This window comes from Ictidomys tridecemlineatus, chromosome 12, assembly GCF_052094955.1.
Source record: "Ictidomys tridecemlineatus isolate mIctTri1 chromosome 12, mIctTri1.hap1, whole genome shotgun sequence".
Lineage (NCBI taxonomy): Eukaryota > Metazoa > Chordata > Mammalia > Rodentia > Sciuridae > Ictidomys > Ictidomys tridecemlineatus.
The window spans coordinates 4,180,349-4,199,247 of record NC_135488.1 but is presented as its reverse complement, the minus strand read 5'-3'; the positions used below and the strand labels follow the sequence as shown (position 1 = coordinate 4,199,247).

At 34.6% G+C, this 18,899-nt stretch overlaps 1 long non-coding RNA gene across 3 annotated transcripts in view; it reads left to right on the top strand.

The window, feature by feature from the left end:
• Positions 1 to 18,899, top strand: part of LOC144368985 (uncharacterized) — a 143,199-nt gene that overhangs the window by 61,455 nt on the left and 62,845 nt on the right. For all 3 annotated transcript variants that reach the window (XR_013428399.1, XR_013428398.1, XR_013428397.1), the window contains exon 2: positions 8,747 to 8,798. This is a non-coding gene — a long non-coding RNA (uncharacterized LOC144368985). The remainder of the gene's footprint in view (positions 1 to 8,746; positions 8,799 to 18,899) is intronic.

The following is an 18,899-nucleotide window of genomic DNA, read 5'->3' as shown; positions in this document are numbered from 1 at the left end:
GGAATCGGAAAGACAGCAGAAAGAAGTGGACATAATTTTCTCATGTTCTTATAGTAATACATGACCAGTGCAACTGCACACCATGTACAGCCACAAAAGTGGAATGTTATACTCCATGTATGTATTATATGTCAAAATACATTCTGCTGTCTTACATAACTAAAAAGAACAAATAAAAATCACATTACTGAGGGCAATCTCAAGAAGAATTATCTTATTTTTTTTCTAGTAGTCTTGCAATGTTAGGTCTAATAGTTAAATCTAATCCATTTTGATTTTTTTGTACTGTGGAAGGTCAGTTATTTTCATGTGGATTTCTATTTTTCCTACCATCACTTATCAAAGAAACTATTCTTTCCTAATTGGGTAATATTGGTGTCCTTAGCAAAAACTAGTTTACTGTATATGCATGTATTTATTTCTGTCTATTCTATTCCATTGGTCTACATATCTGTTTTTATGCATGTACCATTATGTTTGATTACTGTAATATGAAATAAGAAAGTATAATATCTCTTTATTTTTCTTATTCAAGATTATGTTAACTTTTGAGGGCCTTTGTACAAATACACATTTTAGGATAGTTTTTTCCTCTTTTTCAAGAAAAATGCCATTTGGCTTTTGATAGGGATTCTATCAAATCTGTATATAAATTTGTGTAGTATCAACATTTTATGAGTATTAATTTTTCCTGGGAAAATGGAATATCTTGTGTATAATTTCTTTCATCATTGTTTTATAGTTTCAGTGTATGGGTCATTCACCTTGGTTAAAATTATCCCTCAGAATTTTACTCTTTTTGATACTATTTTAAATGTGATTTTTATCTTAATTTCCTTATTGGATAGTTTGTTGTTAGCAGAGAAACAACTGATTTTTGTGCTAACTTTGTTTTATGCAACTTTCTGAATTAGTTTGTTCTAAATGTTTTTTTTTGTGGAATCTTTAGTGTTATATATATATATATATATGATCATGCCATCTGCAAAGAGACAGTTTTACTCATTTCTTCCTAATTTGGAAATTTAGATGCCTTTTTTTTCTTTTGTTTGCCTAATTTCTCTAATCGGGAGTTCGAGTAATATACTGAATAGAAGTAATAAGAGCAAGCTCTTTTGTCTTATTCTTGATCGAAGAGGAGAAGCCTTCAAATTTTGACTATTATGATTGGGGCTTGTTATATATGGCCTTTTTAATGTTGAGATCCATACTTAATTTGTTGAGAGGTATTAAATTATGAAGGGATATTGAATTATTTTAAATGCTTTTTCTGCATCTATTAAGATGGTCATATGATTTTTAAAACTTCATTCTGCTACAGAATGGGAGAAAATCTTGCCAGCTACTCTTCTGATAGAGGATTAATATTCAGAATATATAAAGAACTCAGAACTGAACACCAGAAAGACAAATAACCCAATTGATAAATGGGCAAGTGAGAAAGTGAACTAAACAGATGTTTCTCAAGAGAAATACAAACGACCAACAAATATATAAAAAATATGGCCAACATCTTTAGCAACTGGGGAGACTGAAATCAAAACTACCCTGACATTTATTTCATCTCACTCCAGTTTGAATGGCAATCATCAAGAATACAAATAACAATAAATGCTGACACAGAATTGGGTAACAGTGATTACTTATACTCTTTTGGTGGAAGTGTATTTTAGTGTAACCACTATGGAAATCAGTATGGAGATTCCTCAAAAGACAAGGTGTGGAAACATCATGTGACCCAGCTTTATCACTCTTTGACATTTATCCAAAGGAATTAAAGTTAGCATACTTTAGTGATACATGCATACCCATGTTAATAGCTGCTCTATTCACAGTAGTCAAGTTAGGGAAGCAGTCTAGGTGTCTGTCAGTGGGTGAATAGATAAGGAAAATATGTTACATATGTATAGAACAAAATTTTACTCACTTTATAAAGAACAAAATTATACCATTTTCAGGAAAATGGATATAACTGCAGAATATCATGCCAAGTGAAATAGGTCAGACTTAGAAAATAAAGGGTCATGTGTTTTCTCATATGTAGACGCTAGAGAGAGAACTTTAAAAAGGATCTCATGAAAATCGAAGGGATTTCCGTTCTAGAGTAGAATTCATTCTACTGGGAGGAATGGACAGGAGAGTAAAGTACCTGGGTAATAGTATTGACCAAATTATGTTATATTCTTACACAAATAGATCACAGTGAGTCCCTCTGTTATTTGGAATTACAATTCACCAACATTTAGAAAAAAAAAAACTTATTCTGTTCATGTGCTGTCTCCATTTATTGATTTTCATATGTTGAACCATTCTTGCATTCCAAGGATATATTCCATTTGATCAGAGTCTGTGATCCTTTAAAATATGCTGTTGAATTTAGTTTGTTGTATTTGAGAGTTTTTGTATTAATGTTTACCAACAGTATTGGCACATTTTTTTTTTTTATTTTCTTGTACCATCCTTGTCTGTATTTGGTATCAGGGTAATGCTTTCTTTGTATAAGTTTGAAAGTTTCCCTCATTATCAATTTTTTGAAAAGTGGCTCAGCAACTTGGATTCACCTGTGAAACCATCAGATCTTGGGCTTTTCTTTGTTGGGAGGTTTTTGATGACTAATTCAATCTTGTTATTTGTTTGTCTAGATTCTCTGTGTCTTGTTTTGGTAGGTTTTATATTTCTAGGACCTTATATCCATTTTTGGTAAATCATCCATTTTTTGATGAATAGTTATTTACAGTAGTCTTTTATGAACTTTTTACTTCTGTAGTATCATTTGAATTATTTCTTCTTTCTTTTATACTTTTGAGTCTTGTTTTTTCAGTGGTTAATCTGGCTAATGGTGTGCTAATTTTTAAAATATTTTCTGTTGGATTTTTAGTCTCTGTTTTATTTTTTTCTGCACTAATATTTATCATTTTATTTCCACTGCTGTGTTTGGGCTTAGTTTTTTTTTTAAATTTATTTATCTAGTTTCATGAGGTACTAGGTTGTTCAGTTGACATCATTCTTTTTTAATGTAGGCATTTATCACTATAAACTTTTTTCATTGTACTGCTTTTGTTGTATTCCATAAATTTTAGAGTGCCATATTTTCATTTTTGTTTGTATGAAAATATTTTTGGATGCCCCTTTTGATTTCTTCTTTGACCTTTTGGTTTTTCTGGATTGAGTAGCTTAATTTACACATTTGTGATCTTTTCAATTTTTCTTCTGTTACTGATTTTTAGTTTTATATTATTGGATTCTTGATATGATTTTCATCTTCTTCAATTTGTTAATACTTGGTTTGTGGCCAACCAAACAAACAAGTACACACACACACACACACACGTACTTTCTGTTGCTGTTGTAATGTTTTTTTTGTGTGTGGTTTGGTCTGATTAGTCTACAGTATTTAGTCTGCTATTTCCTTACTGATTTCCTGTCGGATGAACTATCTGTTGCTGAAAGTAGAGTATTGAAGTTCCTGTCACTGCATTGCCATCTCTTCTTTAAGTTTTGTTAATATTTACTTTATATATTTAGGTACTCTGATGTTGTGTGCATGTGTATTTACAGTTGTTATATCTTCTTGATGGATTGATCCCTTTATTACTATATGATGACCTTTTCTCTTCTGATAGTCTTTGACTTAAAGCTTGTTTTTTATAATATAAATACATCCCACCTCTGTGGTCTTCTGGTGACCACTTGCACAAAATATCTTTTTTTGTCCCTTTATTTTTAGCCTTTGTGTATCCTTAAGAGTGAAGTGAATCTTCTGTAAGCACCATATATTTAGACTTTGCTTTTAACCCATGAAGTTACTGTGTCTTTGGATTGGAAAATTTAATCTTTAACATTTAAAGTAATTAACTATGTCTATTTCAGTAATTGTTTTTGACCCATGTATAATTTATTTCTTCTACTGTTGTGATCTCCATTTCTGATTTAATGATTTTTTTTGGTAGTGGTATGATTTGATTCCTTTGTCTTTGTTTTTGGTGTATTCATTACAGGGATTTTTGTTTGTTTGTTCTTGTGGTTATTATGAGGCTGACATAAGATACTTCTGGTTCTATCAGTATATTTTAAGTGGATAACAATTTAGTTTTAATCACATTTTAAAAAAACTCTGTACTTTCATTTCTCCCCCATTTATTCTATATTATTGATATTACAATTTACAACTTTTAATAATTTTGTTTGACATGTATTAATTGTACATATTAATGGGGTTCAGTGTAATATTTCTACATATGCTTACAGTTTTCCCTGATTAGAGTCAGCCTCCTTCCCAATCTTCTAGTAACCATTATTCTACATTCAGGTTTACTGTTTTAGCTTCCACATAGAAGAGATACCATGTGGTACTTGTCTTTCCTTTCCTGGTTTGTTTCACTTATGATAGCCTCTAGTTCCATCCTTTTTCTGCAAATGTTGAGATTTAACTCTTTTTAATGGCTGAATAATATCCCATTGTGTCACTATATCACATTTTAAAAATTCATTCCTCTGTTGATAGGCATACAGGATGGCTTCATATGTTAGCTATTGTTAATAGTGCCTGAACAAACATTGGCATACTTATTTAATTTTCTTTGATTATATATCCAGAAATGAGATAGCTGGATCCTATGGTAGATATATTTTTAGTTTTTTGAAGAACCTCTATGTTGTTGTCCATAATGGCTGTATAAATTTACATCCAATAGTGTGTAATAATTCCCTTTCTTCTGCATCTTCCTAAATTGGAAATTGTTATTATTCAACTTATAATATTTTGTATTTTGTATCCATTAAGAAATTCTTATAGTTATTTAAATATTTTTATGTTTTAACTTTTATAGTAGAATGAACCATTTGTCTAGCACCATTATAGTATTATGGCATTCTGAATTTGGCTGTACTTACCTTTGGCCAGTGGGTTTTATACTTTTATATTTTTCATGTTGTTAATCAGTGTCTTTTTCATTTAAACTTGAAGAACACTCTAGCACGTCTTGTAAAGGAGGTGTAAGTGTGATTAACTCCTATTGCTTTTGCTTGTCTGAGAAGGTCTCTAACTCGTGCCATGCATAGTCTTGATTTTCTCTTCTTTCTCTCTCAATACTTTGAGTATGTCATTCTGTTCTCTCCTGGCCTTCAAGGAGTTTCTACTGAGAAGTACATTTCTACTGAGAAGTATGTTTGCTGTCTTTTACAATGATTCCTTGTATGTGATGAGTTGCTTTTCCTTGGTTTAAAAATTCTTTGTATTTTACAAGTTGACCATAGCAGGTCTTGGTGAAGACATTTTTATTTTCTACCTCTTTGGGATTCTTTGGGCTTAATGATTTTTTCTTCATGATAAAGTTTATTTTATTTAAATAATTGTCAAATATTAGTTCTGATACAGGATTGAGAAATGTTAACAATTATGAAATCAGAAGGAAAACACTATTATTGCATTATAAAACACATTCAGTAAAGCAGACTTAAAGGAATAGGCACCTATTTTTAATATGGACTGAACACCCCAGTATCATTTAGGTCAAAGAAGCAAAGAAACAAAAACAAAAGCAAAAACAAACCACTATCAATAGCAACATCACCACCACAAAAGGATGGGCAGGGTAGAGGGAAGAAGACAGAAGGCAGAGCCTGAGAGCCTTTGACACTAGTGTCCCAAAACTTGAGTATAAAATAAAAAGTTTCTGCATTTAAAAAGTTTATATAAATCATATGAATTGTTCCTTTCATGAAAGTCAGAGTGTTATTTGTTCTCCAGAAGATATGCCTAAGTAACATATTTGCACAAGGCTATGCCATGTCCTGGATGTTAGTCATACAAGCTGAAGTCTATGGGTGATTGAGTAAAGATATTGGTTTGGTATTCTGTAAACACAAGATTATAAATTACTTCAGTTGTATAAAGTCACGATTACATGTAGAATTTTATGAAGGAAATTTTGTATTTCCATTTGACTCATTACCTACTTTTTAGTATGTGAAGTTAGTACAGACATCTGTGAAAGGATGTGAAAAAACTATTTTATTCACAGAAGTGGTACAAGGTGAATTTAACAGTCAATCAACATACATACTTCATTCACATCTTTAATAACCAAAGATATTCTAGCCCTGAGGAATTGAGTAAGCATATTAACTTCAGTGGCATCTGTTAGGCACTATAGTCACATAAGTTACACCAGAATGGGAAATAGTGACCAAGTAACATTCTACTGTTAAACCAGAAACGGGTTTAAGACCTTTCAATGTCAAGCACAGATATAAATCTCTCAGAGCTCTGTCTATTTATGTTTGAATCATAAAGCTTTTCCTTCAACCTGTTTTCTTAAACTTCTGTTTTGCATAATCTAAAAGGAAAATATAGAAGAGATCAGTATTATAAAGGTTGTATTAAATTAGAGTTATTTAAAATTTAGTTTAGATGAAGTAGGGAAAGCCAGAACATTAAAATTGTGAAAATTGCTTGTTGGAACTAGTCACACACCAGGAATTAGATAATATATACAGTTATCTTAAGTAGATTAACAATGTGGCTGAAACATGTCCTTTTCATCAGTGTACTGTTAAATTTATACGTTTTTCATTGTAATAGCAGCATATTATTGCTATCTGTAAAGCTGTTAGGTTCTGTTGATTTAGTGAATGAAAGGAAATAAAGAGTGGATAGGTAACATTTCAAAGAGAAACGATGGGAATTAGAAGATGTCTGCAGTGAGTGTTTCAGCCAGCTACCAGCTTGCTGGCATTGAGGAGGGAGGGTCCTGTGAAGCGGGAATATGGTTACCCTTGACCTTTCTCTCACATGGAGCTGCAATAGGAAGTTGATTGTTTCTCATGTTTTGATTTACCTATGTTGTAATCCCTAAAATCAAAATATTTTTGCCCTTTCTGTAATAATTTTCTTAAGAAATCTGAACCTCCAGGCTTTTGTACCAGATGGGGATACCTTGCTTTTCATTTGGCTTCTTCAGCTTTCTGTGGACTAGTCACTTACCTTCCATTTTCCTCTGCTCCTTCCAGGAAAGACTGCCTTGGGAACTTCTGTGGATACAGAGCTCCCTTTAACTCCTCCCTTTAACTCCTCCTTCTACTTACTGGATCTTGACCTTTATTTCCATCCTGAGATTTGGGAACTTTTCTGTCATTTTTTTTTTAAGAGGGAGAGAGGGAGGGGGGGAGAGAGAGAGAGAGAGAGAGAGAGAGAGAGAGAGAGAGAGAGAGAGAGAGAGAGAGAGAGAGAGAAATTTTTAAATATTTATTTATTTATTTCAGTTTTCGGTGACACAACATCTTTATTTTATTTTTATGTGGTGCTGAGGATCAAACCCAGTGCCCAGCGCATGCCAGGCGAGCGTGCTACCACTTGAGCCACCTCCCCAGCCCCTGTCATTTTTTAAAACAACCTTTTCATCCCCTTCTGCATCTCACTCTTTCTTGGATTCCTGGAATTTAAACATTGGTTGTTCTTGGTGTTTCTTGGTGTTCTCTCTAAAGTGCTATAGGCTTTCTTCACTCTTTTTCATTCCCCTTTTCTGTTTCTCTGACTAGGCAGTCTAAAATGATCGGTCTTTGAGTTCACTGATTTTTTTCTTTCTGCTTGGTTGACTCTGCTACTGAAGCTATTTAATTTTTCAATTTAGACCTGTATTTCTTCAACTCAAGGTTTTCTCTTTAGTTATATTTATGGTTTCTGTCTTTTCACAGAACTTCTCATTTGTTTATGTATTATTTCCCTGATATGATCTAGTGTTCTATCTTTGTTCTGTTTTAGCTCACTGAGTTTCATTTTTGGGAAATTTGTAGGTATTCAGTTTCTTTAAGACCAATTACTGGTGCGTTGCCTTGTTTTCCTTTTGTGGTGTTACGATTCCTTGATGCTTTGTCTCTTTTGAAGTCTTGCATTGTTTCTTTGTATTTAAAGAGGTAGTCACTTCTCCAGTATTTACTGACTGACTTCAGGAGAGAAAGACCAGTGAGCCTATCGGGGGACTTGGGGAGATTCTGAGACCTTTATGATGCTACACTCCTCTTGTTTCTTCTTATGGGGAAAGTCTTGGGATTCTGTGCCTTCTCTCCACCCTGCAAATTGAGACTTGATGTTGAGATCTTCCCTTGTATTTTCCCCAGGGCAGTACCTTGATGTTTTCAAGCTGTGTGCCTTCTTCCAATCAGCAGAGCAGAGCAAGCTACTAGGACTCACATCTACTGTTGAGATGTGTGTGCTGTCTGCATGGAGCTCATGTGCACCATCTGTGAGACTGTATAGGGTATTTATAGGTATCCATGGGTGCTGACTATGAGGGGATACATGGTGTGCTAGTGGCACAGATGCACTGGTTGAGAGGGTGAACAGGCAAGTAATCCTCTGGGATTTGTGGGTGGGCCTTTTGATGGAGTATGAAAACTGGTTAGAAGGATCCACTGATAGTGGTTGTGATCCATATGGTTGCTGTGAGCTTCTAACCCTTGTCCTGCTCCCAGCTGCTCCCAATATTAATCAGTTGTGCTGATTTCTTCAGTGGTCTGGGTTAAGTGAGACCGATCTGATTCTACTGAAAAAGGCCCACAAGGCTGTGGAAGCTAGCAGTTCACTTTGCTCTTAGCTTCTCCAGTGGGAGAGATTGTGGGCCAAGACCGCCCCCTCTCAACACGCAGCTGTGCTACCTTGGGGAAAGGAATGATGTAGGTAAAGTGAAACTTGTCTTCTTTTCTGCTCCTCAGTATATTCATTCTCAGTATTTTTCTTCCTCATCAGGTTTCTGGAAACCCAACTAAACTCCAGGTCTGTCGGAAAGGTCTTTTTGTAGGTAAGTATTTGCCAGAATTGGTGTTCCTGTGGAGATATAAGGTGTTCTGTTATCTAACTCATATTCTTCCTCTTTTTAAAATGAACTTTTGAATCCATGTTTGTAAAATATTGGTCTGTAATTTTCTTGAACTTTCCTTGTCAGATTTTGAGACTAATATTATTAGTTTATAAACAGATTGAGATGGATATTTGTTTTCTTGTCTCTGGAAGAATGTGAGTTTTGTATTAGTTCTTCCTTAAGTATTTGGAAGAATCACCTGTGAAGCTGTCTGGCTTAGAGTTTTCTTTATAGGAAGTGATTGAGTGATTCAATTTTTTAATGAGGAAGAAGTATTCAGAATATCAACTTTTTTTTAGCTTGTTTTGATTTAAAAAGATTGGTACTTTGAATGTAATTTGCCCCATTTATTTCTGAAAAGTTGTTTATGATGTGTTATACTTTTAATATCTATAAGGTCTGTAGTCATCTTCTCCCTACCCTTGCCTGACATAGGGTGTCAATTTGTAGTTATTTCAGTCTTGCTGAGAGTCTACCATTTTCTTATTTATTTATTTATTGGATACAATATCTTTATTTATTTTTATGTGATGTTAAGGATGGAACCCAGGGCTTTGCACAAGTTAGGTGAGCACTCTATTGCTGAGTCACAACCCCAGGCCCAAGAGTTTATCACTTTCATTAATCTTTTCAAAGAATAAACATTTGACTTTGCTGAATTATCTTATTGTACATTTTATTCCCATTCATGGTTTCTTCTATTCATTATTTCTTTTTCTCAGCTTTCTTTTTATTTGATTTTCTGTTCTTTTTCTGGCTTTTTGATAAGGCTATAACTTTTTTTCAAAACACAAATTTTAGGTGCATCTCACAAATTCCAGTATATCATGTCTGAGTTATAATTCAGTTCAAGATATTTACAGATTTCTGTTGTGATTATTCTTTGATCATTGTACTAATATCCTATTCAGTTTCCATGCAGGTCAGGATTTTCTATCTAAATATTTCTTACTAATTTCTTGCTTAATTTCATTGTGTCCTGGGAGTATATTTTGAATAACGAAAATTTCTTTCAAGTTTTTTGAAGTTTGCTTTGTGACCCAGCATATAGTTGGTTTTGGTAAATGCTTTGTGTTAAGTTAAAATGGCTGTTCCCCTCATATTTTATTGGTGCATTTTAATTAATTATAATAATGATTGGATTTGTTGTGACATATTTATTCATGTGCATAATATAACAATATAATTTGGTGAATATAATCTCCCAGAGTTTCCCTTTTCTCTCCCTTCCTCCTTTCCCATGGTCCCTTTTCTCTACTCTACTGATCTCCCGTCAATTTTCATGAGATCTCCTTGACTATGTTTCCCTTTTTTTTCTCTATCTCCACATATGAGAGAAAACATATTACCATTAACTTTCTGAGTTTGGTTTATTGCATAACAAAATGTTCTCAAGTTCCATCTATTTTCCTGCAAATGATGCAGTCAACACTCTTCTTTATGGCTGTATAAAGTACCATTATGTATATATTATTGCATAACATAATGTTCTCAAGTTCCATCTATTTTTCTGCAAATGACGCAATCAACACTCTTCTTTATGGGTGTATAAAGTACCATTATGTATATATACTATGTTTTCTTTATCGATTCATCCATTGACAGATCCCTAGGCCGGTTCCATAGTTTGGCTATTGTGAATTGTGCTACTGGAAACATAAGTATGCATGTATAGTTATAGTATGCTGACATTTATTCTTTAGAATAGATGCCAAGGAGTGGTGTACTTGGGTCATATGGCGATTCCATGCCAAGTCTTTTGAGTAACCTCAATACTTTTTTTTTATTGGTTGTTAAAAACATTACAAAGCTCTTGACATATCATCTTTCATACATTTGATTCAAGTGAGTTATGAACTCCCATTTTTACCCCAAATACAAATAGCAGAATCACATCAGTTACACATTCACATTTTTACATAATGCCATATTAGTGACTGTTGTATTCTTCTGTCTTTCCTATCCCCTACTATCCCCCTCCCCTCCCCTCCCATCTTCTCTCTCTACCTCATCTCTTGTTGTTCAGTTCTCTCCCTTGTTCCCCCCCCTTCCCCTCACAACCTCTTATATGTGATTTCATATAATGTGGAGGGTTTCCTTCCGTTTCCATGCAATATCCCTTCTCTCTCCCTTTCTCTCCCAACACTCGTATCTGTTTAATGTTAGTCTTTTCCTCTCGCTCTTCCTCCCTGCTCAGTTCTTAGTTGCTCTCTTTAAATCAAAGAAGACATTTGACATTTGTTTTTTAAGGATTGGCTAGCTTCACTTAGCATAATCTGCTCTAATGCCATCCATTTCCCTGCAAATTCCATGATTTTGTCATTTTTTAGTGCTGCGTAATACTCTTGTGTATAAATGCCACATTTTTTTAATCCATTCATCTATTGAAGGGCATCTAGGTTGGTTCCACAGCCTAGCTATTGTGAATTGTGCTGCTACGATCATTGATGTGGCAGTATCCGTATAGTACGCTCTTTTAAGGTCCTCAGGGAATACTCTGAGAAGGGCGATAGCTGGGTCAAATGGTGGTTCCATTCCCAGCTTTCCCAAGAATCTCCATACTGCTTTCTATATTGGCCACACCAATTTGCAGTCCCACCAGCAATGTACAAGTGTACCCTTTTCCCCACATCCTCACCAGCACTTGTTGTTGTTTGACTTCATAATGGCTGCCAATCTTACTGGAGTGTCATGGTATCTTAGGGTGGTTTTGATTTGCATTTCTCTGACTGCTAGAGATGGTGAGAATTTTTCCATGTACTTATTGATTGATTGTATGTCCTCCTCTGAGAAGTGTCTGTTCAGGTCCTTGGCCCATTTGTTGATTGGGTTATTTGTTATCTTATTGTTTATCTTATTTTTTGTTATCTTATTGTTTATCTTATTTTGTTATTTTATTGTTATCTTATTGTTTTTTGAGTTCTTTGTATATTCTGGAAATTAGGGCTCTATCTGAAGTGTGAGGAGTAAAGATTTGTTCCCAGGATGTAGGCTCCCTATTTATTTCTCTTAATGTTTCTCTTGCTGAGAAAAAACATTTTAGTTTAAGTAAGTCCCATTTGTTTATTCTTGTTATTAACTCTTGGGCTATGGGCATCCTATTAAGGAATTTGGAGCCTGACCCCACAATATGTAGATCGGAGCCAACTTTTTCTGCTATCAGGCGCAGAGTCTCTGATTTGATATCAAGCTCTTTGATCCATTTTGTGTTAACTTTTGTGCATGACGAGAGAAAGGGGTTCAGCTTCATTTTGTTGCGTATGGATTTCCAGTTTTCCCAGCACCATTTGTTGAAGATGCTATCCTTCCTCCATTGCATACTTTTAGCCTCTTTATCAAATATAAGAAAGCTGTAATTTTGTGGATTGGTTTCTGTGTCCTCTATTCTGTACCATTGGTCCACCTGCCTGTTTTGGTACCAGTATCATGCTGTTTTTGCTACTATTGCTCTGTAGTACAGTTTGAACTCTGGTATCGTTATACCTCCAGGTTCACACTTTCTGCTTAGAAGTGCTTTTGCTTTTCTGGGTCTTTTGTTTTGCCATATGAATTTCATGATTGCTTTATCTATTTCTACAAGAAATGCCATTGGGATTTTGATTGGCATCTCATTAAACCTGTAGAGAACTTTGGGTAATATTGTCATTTTTATGATGTTAGTTCTGTCTATTTATGAACAGGGTACAACAGAACCCTAATGAGAGAGATAGAAGAAGATCTTAGAAGATCTTCTAAGATCTTCTTCTATCTCTCTCATTAGGGTTCTGTAGTTTTCATTGTATAAATCTTTCACTTTTTTTGTTAGGTTGATTCCCAAGTATTTTTTTTTGAGGATATTGTGAATGGAGTGGTTTTCCTCATTTCCATTTCAGAAGTTTTGTTGCTGATATACAGGAATGCCTTTGATTTATGCGTGTTGATTTTATATCCTGCCACTTTGCTGAATTCATTATTAACTCTAGCAGTTTCTTTGTAGACTCTTTTGGGTCTGTTAGATATATTATCATATCATCCGCAGATAGTGATAATTTAAGTTCTTCTTTTCCTATTTTTATGTCTTTAATTTCTTTTGTCTGTCTAATTGCTGTGGCTAGTATTTCAAGAACTAAATTGAATAGAAGTGGTGAGAGAGGGCATTTCTGTTTTGTTCCAGATTTTAGAGGGAATGTCTTCAGTTTTTCTCCATTTAGAATGATGCTAGCCTGAGGCTTAGCATAGATAGCTTTTACAATGTTGAGGTAAGTTCCTGTTATCCCTAGTTTTTCTAGTGTTTTGAACATAAAGGGATGCTGAAATTTGTTGAATGCTTTTTCTGCGTCTATCGAGATGATCATATGTTTCTTATCTTTAAGTCTATTGATGTGGTGAATAACATTTATTTATTTCCGTATATTGAACCAGCCTTGCATCCCAGGGATGAATCCTACTTGATCATGGTGCAGAATTTTTTTGATATGCTTTTATATTCGATTCACCAGGATTTTATTGAGAATTTTTGCATCTAAGTTCATTAGAGATATTGGTCTGAGTTTTCTTTCTTTGAAGTGTCTTTGTCTGGTTTCTTGATCAGGGTGATGTTGGCCTCATAGAATGAATTTGGAAGAGCTCCTTCTTTTTCTATTTCTTGAAATAGCTTGAAAAATATTGGTATTAATTCTTCTTTGAAGGTTTTGTAGAACTCAGCTGTATACCCATCCAGTCCAGGGCTTTTCTTGGTTGGTAGTCTTTTGATGGCCTCTTCTATTTCATCCATTGATATTGGTCTGTTAAAATTGTGTGTGTCTTCCTGACTCAATATGGGCAGATCATATGACTTAAGAAATTTATCCATATCTTCACTATCTTCTATTTTATTGGATATAGGGTTTCAAAATACTTTCTAATTATCTTTTGTAGTGTCTGTTGTGATATTGCCTTTTTCATCCCGTATGTTAGTAATTTGAGTTCTCTCTCTTCTTCTCTTCATTAGCATGGCTAAGGTTCTGTCGATCTTATTTATTTATTCAAAGAACCAACTTTTAGTTTTATCAATTTTTTCAATGGTTTTTTTTGTTTCAATTTTATTGATTTCTGCTCTGATTTTAATTATTTCTTGTCTTCTACTACATTTGCAGTTGTTTTGCTCTTCATTTTCTAGGGTTTTAAGATGTAGTGTGAGTTCATTTATTTGTTAGTTTTTTTCTTTTTTTGAGGAATGAACTCCAGGAAATGATGAATTTCTCTCTTAAAACGGCTTTCATTGTGTCCCATAGATTCTGGTATGTTGTGTCTGTATTGTCGTTTATCTCTAAGAATTTTTTATTTCTTCTTTTATGTCTTCTGTAACCCATTGATCATTCAGTAACATATTGTTCATATTCCAGGTGATGCAGGATTTTTCCTTCCTTCTTTTATCATTGATTTCCAGTTTCATTCCGTTATGATCAGATATGGTGCATGGTATTATCTCCACACCTTTATATTTACTGAGAGTTGCCCTATGACATAATGTATGGTCTGTCTTTGAGTAGGATCCATGTGCTGCTGAGAAGAACGTTAATCCACTTGATGATGGTTGATATATTCTATATATGTCGGTTAAGTCTAGGTTATTGATTGTGTTATTGAGTTCTATAGTTTCTTTATTCAACTTTTGCCTAGAGGATCTGTCTAATGGTGAGAGCGGCGTGAGTAACATCAATACTGATTTCCACAGTGGTTGTTTTAATTTGTAATCCTGCCAAGAGTGCCAAATGTTCCTTTATTTTCCATATCCTCTCCAGGATATATTATTGTTCTTATTCTTAATGGCTGCCATTCTAACTGAAGTGAAATGAAATCTCAGTGTAGTTTTAATTTGCATTTCCCTAATTACTATGATGTGTGGTTGGCCATTTTTTTTGAATTGTCTGCTTACTTCCTTTTGTCTACTTACTAATGGGGTTATTTGTTGGTTTTGAGTTTTTTCAGTTCTTTATATATTCTGGATATTAATCCTCTGTCAGAATAATAGCTATCAGAGCTGGGGCTATAGCTCAGTGGTGGGGTGCCTGTTGTGCTCGTGTGCGGCCCTGGGTTCAATCCTCAGCACCTCATAAAAATAAATAAAGATATTATGTCCATCTACAACTAAAAAAAATGTTTAAAAAGGGAATAATAGCTAGCAAAGATTTTTCTCCCATTTGGCAGGTTCTTTCTTCATGTTCTTGTTTCCATGGTGGTGCAGAGTTTTTAGTTTGATGCAATCCCATTTTTTAATTATTGGTGTTTTTTCTTAGGCTTAAGGATTCTGTTGAGAAAGTTGTTGCCTGCACCTGTGTGTTGGAGTGTTGACCTTTCATTTTCTTCTAGGAGTTGCATAATTTTTGGTCTGATAACTAGGTCTTTGATCCTCTTTGAGCTGACATTTATTCAGGGTAAGAGATAAGAATCTAGCTTCATTCTTCTACATAGGGATAGCCAATTTTCCCAGCACCATTTTAACAAAGGTTCTCTTTTCTATTGGATGTTTTTGGCACACTTTTAAGGATAATAGTACTGTAGCTGTTTGGGTTTGACTCTTTTCTAATCTGTTCCAATGATCTATGTGTCTGTTTTTATGCCTCTACCATGCAGTTTTTGTTACCATAGCTCTGAAGTGTAATTTGAAGTTAGGTGATACCTCTGACATTCCTTTATTAGATGAAAATTGCTCTGGCCATTTTCATTCATTTATTCTTCCAAATGAATTTCAGGACTTTTTTTCTAGTTCTGTGAAGAGTGTCATTGGTATTTTTATGGGGATTGCATTGAATCTGCATGTTGATTTTTGGTAGTATGGCCATTAATACAATTAATTCTGTCTATTCATGAACATGGGAGGTCTTTCCATCTTCTGAGATCTTCTTCAATTTCTTTCTTCAGTGTTCTATAGTTTTAATTTTAGTGGTGTTTCATTATACCAGTACTTCATCTCCTTAGTTAGATTTATTCCTCAGTTCTTTTTTTGTGGAAACTATTGTGAATAGAATTGTTTTACTGATTTCCTTCTCAGCAGATTCATTATTGCTGTACAGGAAAGATATTGGTTTTTTTGTGTGTGTGTGTTGATTTTGTAACCTTCTGTTTTTCTGAATTTTTTATTAGCTCTAGTAGTCTTCTTGTGTGCTTTTTGAATATTCTAAGCCTAGGATCATATCATCTACAAAAAGTGATAATATGACTTCTTTCTCTCCTATTTTTAATCTCTTTTATTTCCTTTTCTTGCCTAATTGGTCTGTCTAGAATTTGTAGTACTATATTTAATAGAAATTATGAAAGTGGACATCCTTGTCTTGTTTCTTATACTAAACAAAATACTTTCAGTTTTCCATATTCACCATGATGTTGTATACAGTCTTTATGATGGGGTAGGTTCCTTCTATTCCTAATTTTCTTCAGTTTTTTTTTAATCACAAGTACATGCTGAATAATGTCAAAGACTTTCTCTGTATCTATTGAAATGATATGTGATTTTTATCCTCAATTTTAGCTATGTGTATTGACTTGTGTATGGTCAAACCTCCTTGGAACCCTGATATAAAACCAAAATGATGTTATGATTTGCTAATATTTTGTTAAGGATTTCTGCTTTTACGTTTCTCAGGGATATTGATTTGTAGTTTCTTTTCTTGATATGTCTTTATCTGGTTTTGGTATCAGGGTGATACTAGCTTCATGGAGTGAATTTGGCAGTGTTCCTTCTCTTTATATTACATGGAATAATTTAAGAAGCATTGACATTAGTTCTCCTTTAAAGGTCTGTTAGAATTCAGCTGAGAACTCATCTGATTTTCTTTGTTGGAAGGTTTTTATTGCTGCTTCTGTCTCATTGGTAGTTATTCTGTAGGTTTTTCTTCTCAATTTGTCTTTATCTGGTTTTGGTATGATGGTGACACTGGCTTCTCTTCTTCACTTCATTACTCTGTGTATTCTAAAGAGGATATGGGAACAATTTTTGAGACCCCTCATAGCTGTGGTATCCACAGCCTTTGTGTTAATTTTCTTTTTGTTTTAGGAGTGGATGTTTGTGAGTGGAACTAGAGGACTCCCCTAGCTGTTCCTGCTTGGAAAGCCTGCTCATAAGTTTAGGGTTTTTTCTTCTACACTTTGTATTAAAGTATTGCTGAAGTTTGAGCGTGGTCAATTTGTCAATTTGGATCAAGGTATGCTGTCCATGGTGGGCTTTAGTTCAGCAGCAGAATATCTACCCTGTGAACTTATAGTGTCCCAGTAGATTCCCATCACCTCACAGAAAAGGAGGCAAGAGAAGCAAACAGTGTACATTGTTAAAGTACCAAGTGTCTACTATGACATTCACAACACTATCACAGAAATAGGGATGGCAGGGTCAGCGATGGCCAATAGCAAAAGCAATAAACAGCCTTTAACTAGATCTGGCATTAGAGAACAGGTGTCAGCTAAGCCACCCATAGTACTGATGACTGCAACATTATGAATGATGGGATGGGAATTCTGTGAACCAAATAATTCTTTTTCTTTTAGTTTTATTGTTTTTCTTTTTTAAAAATACACGATGGTGGAATGCATTACAATTCTTATTACACATATAGAGCACAATTTTTCATATCTTTATATATATATGTTCACACCAATTCATGCCTTTATACATGTACTTTGTTTTTTTGCATTACAATTCTTATAACATGTATATACCACAATCTTTAATATCTCTGTTTGTATATAAAATATGTTGACACCCAATTCAAGTCTTCATACATGTACTTTGGAAAATGATGTCCATCACATTCCACCATCATTGCTAATCTCCTTGCCCCTTCCTTTCCCTCCCACCCCTCTTACCTATCTAGAATTAATCTATTCCTCCCATGCTCCCCCTCCTTGCCCCACTAAGAGTCAGCCTCCTTATATCAGAGAAAACATTCAGCATTTGTTTTTTTGGGATTGGCATATGTATACAATGCACTTTTATTCAGCATTAAAACTTAGTAAAACCAAATAATTCTTAAAGATGGAAAAAATGTAGTTTATTAAGTAAAAAGAAAATGTTCTTTAGAAGATAAAAGAATATTTAGAATGTTCAAAATGTGAACAGAGAGAAAATGGAAAAGATGTTTCAAGTGATGGCTATAAAGGAGGAGGAGAAAAAATAAAACTGAAGAGAGAATGAAAGAGAAAACAAGAGAATTTGGTATTAGAGGGAGAAGAAGGGAGAAAGAAATGAGAACCCCAAAACAAACAAAAAACCAAAAGAAACAAAACTCCAACCTTTACAAGACAAAGAAAAATGGTGATTGTAAAAAAAAATGCTAAAAATGAGAGGAACCCCCCCCCCCTCACCATGTATCCCTCCTCCCCCACAGCCAGGAACCAATCAACACAGCAAGAACACACACACATACACACAAAAAAAAAAAGAAGGAAAAAGGATTATTAATGAAAAGTGAAAGAATTGCTTCTATCAGGTTGTCAGAACTGTGCCTGAGGGTGGATGCTCCATGCTTAGACTGACTATCCTTCTTTTCTGTTTCTTCTTGGGTTTGCACCCCTGAGAGTGAGAATGGGGTTGTTAAACCCTTTCTGTTTTTGTGTTGCTCACTGAGCTGTGCCCTGAAGTGACCTAAAACTGAAGCTGATTCAAATAGCTCTCAGCTTCCCTTTTCAACAGTGCACAGAATAGGACCCTCCTGGTAGCTGGAGTTTTGTCAAGCTAGGGCTGCTCTAGAGTTCTGTGAGGGGTGTTTTGGTAGGTGGAATTAGCTCTTATTAGTCCTTTGGGACATTATTGGGTGGTTTCTGCTTTGGAGAGATTAGATCAACAGCCCCCTAGGGCCCAGCAGATAGAAATCTCTGCTGGGGGTCTGGATCTCAGGAGCCTCCCAGGAATTCTAGGGGGGTCGGTGGCAATCCTCCATGTACTCTGCTGCCCATGAATATGACCTTTCCAGCCTTAAGTCTCTGAATATGATCACACCCACCTGTTCAGATTCCCCAACCCAGTTCAGATGGTCACATGAGCCACCACACTCAGCAAAAGTGAGTGTCTGACTGGAATCCTCAGGT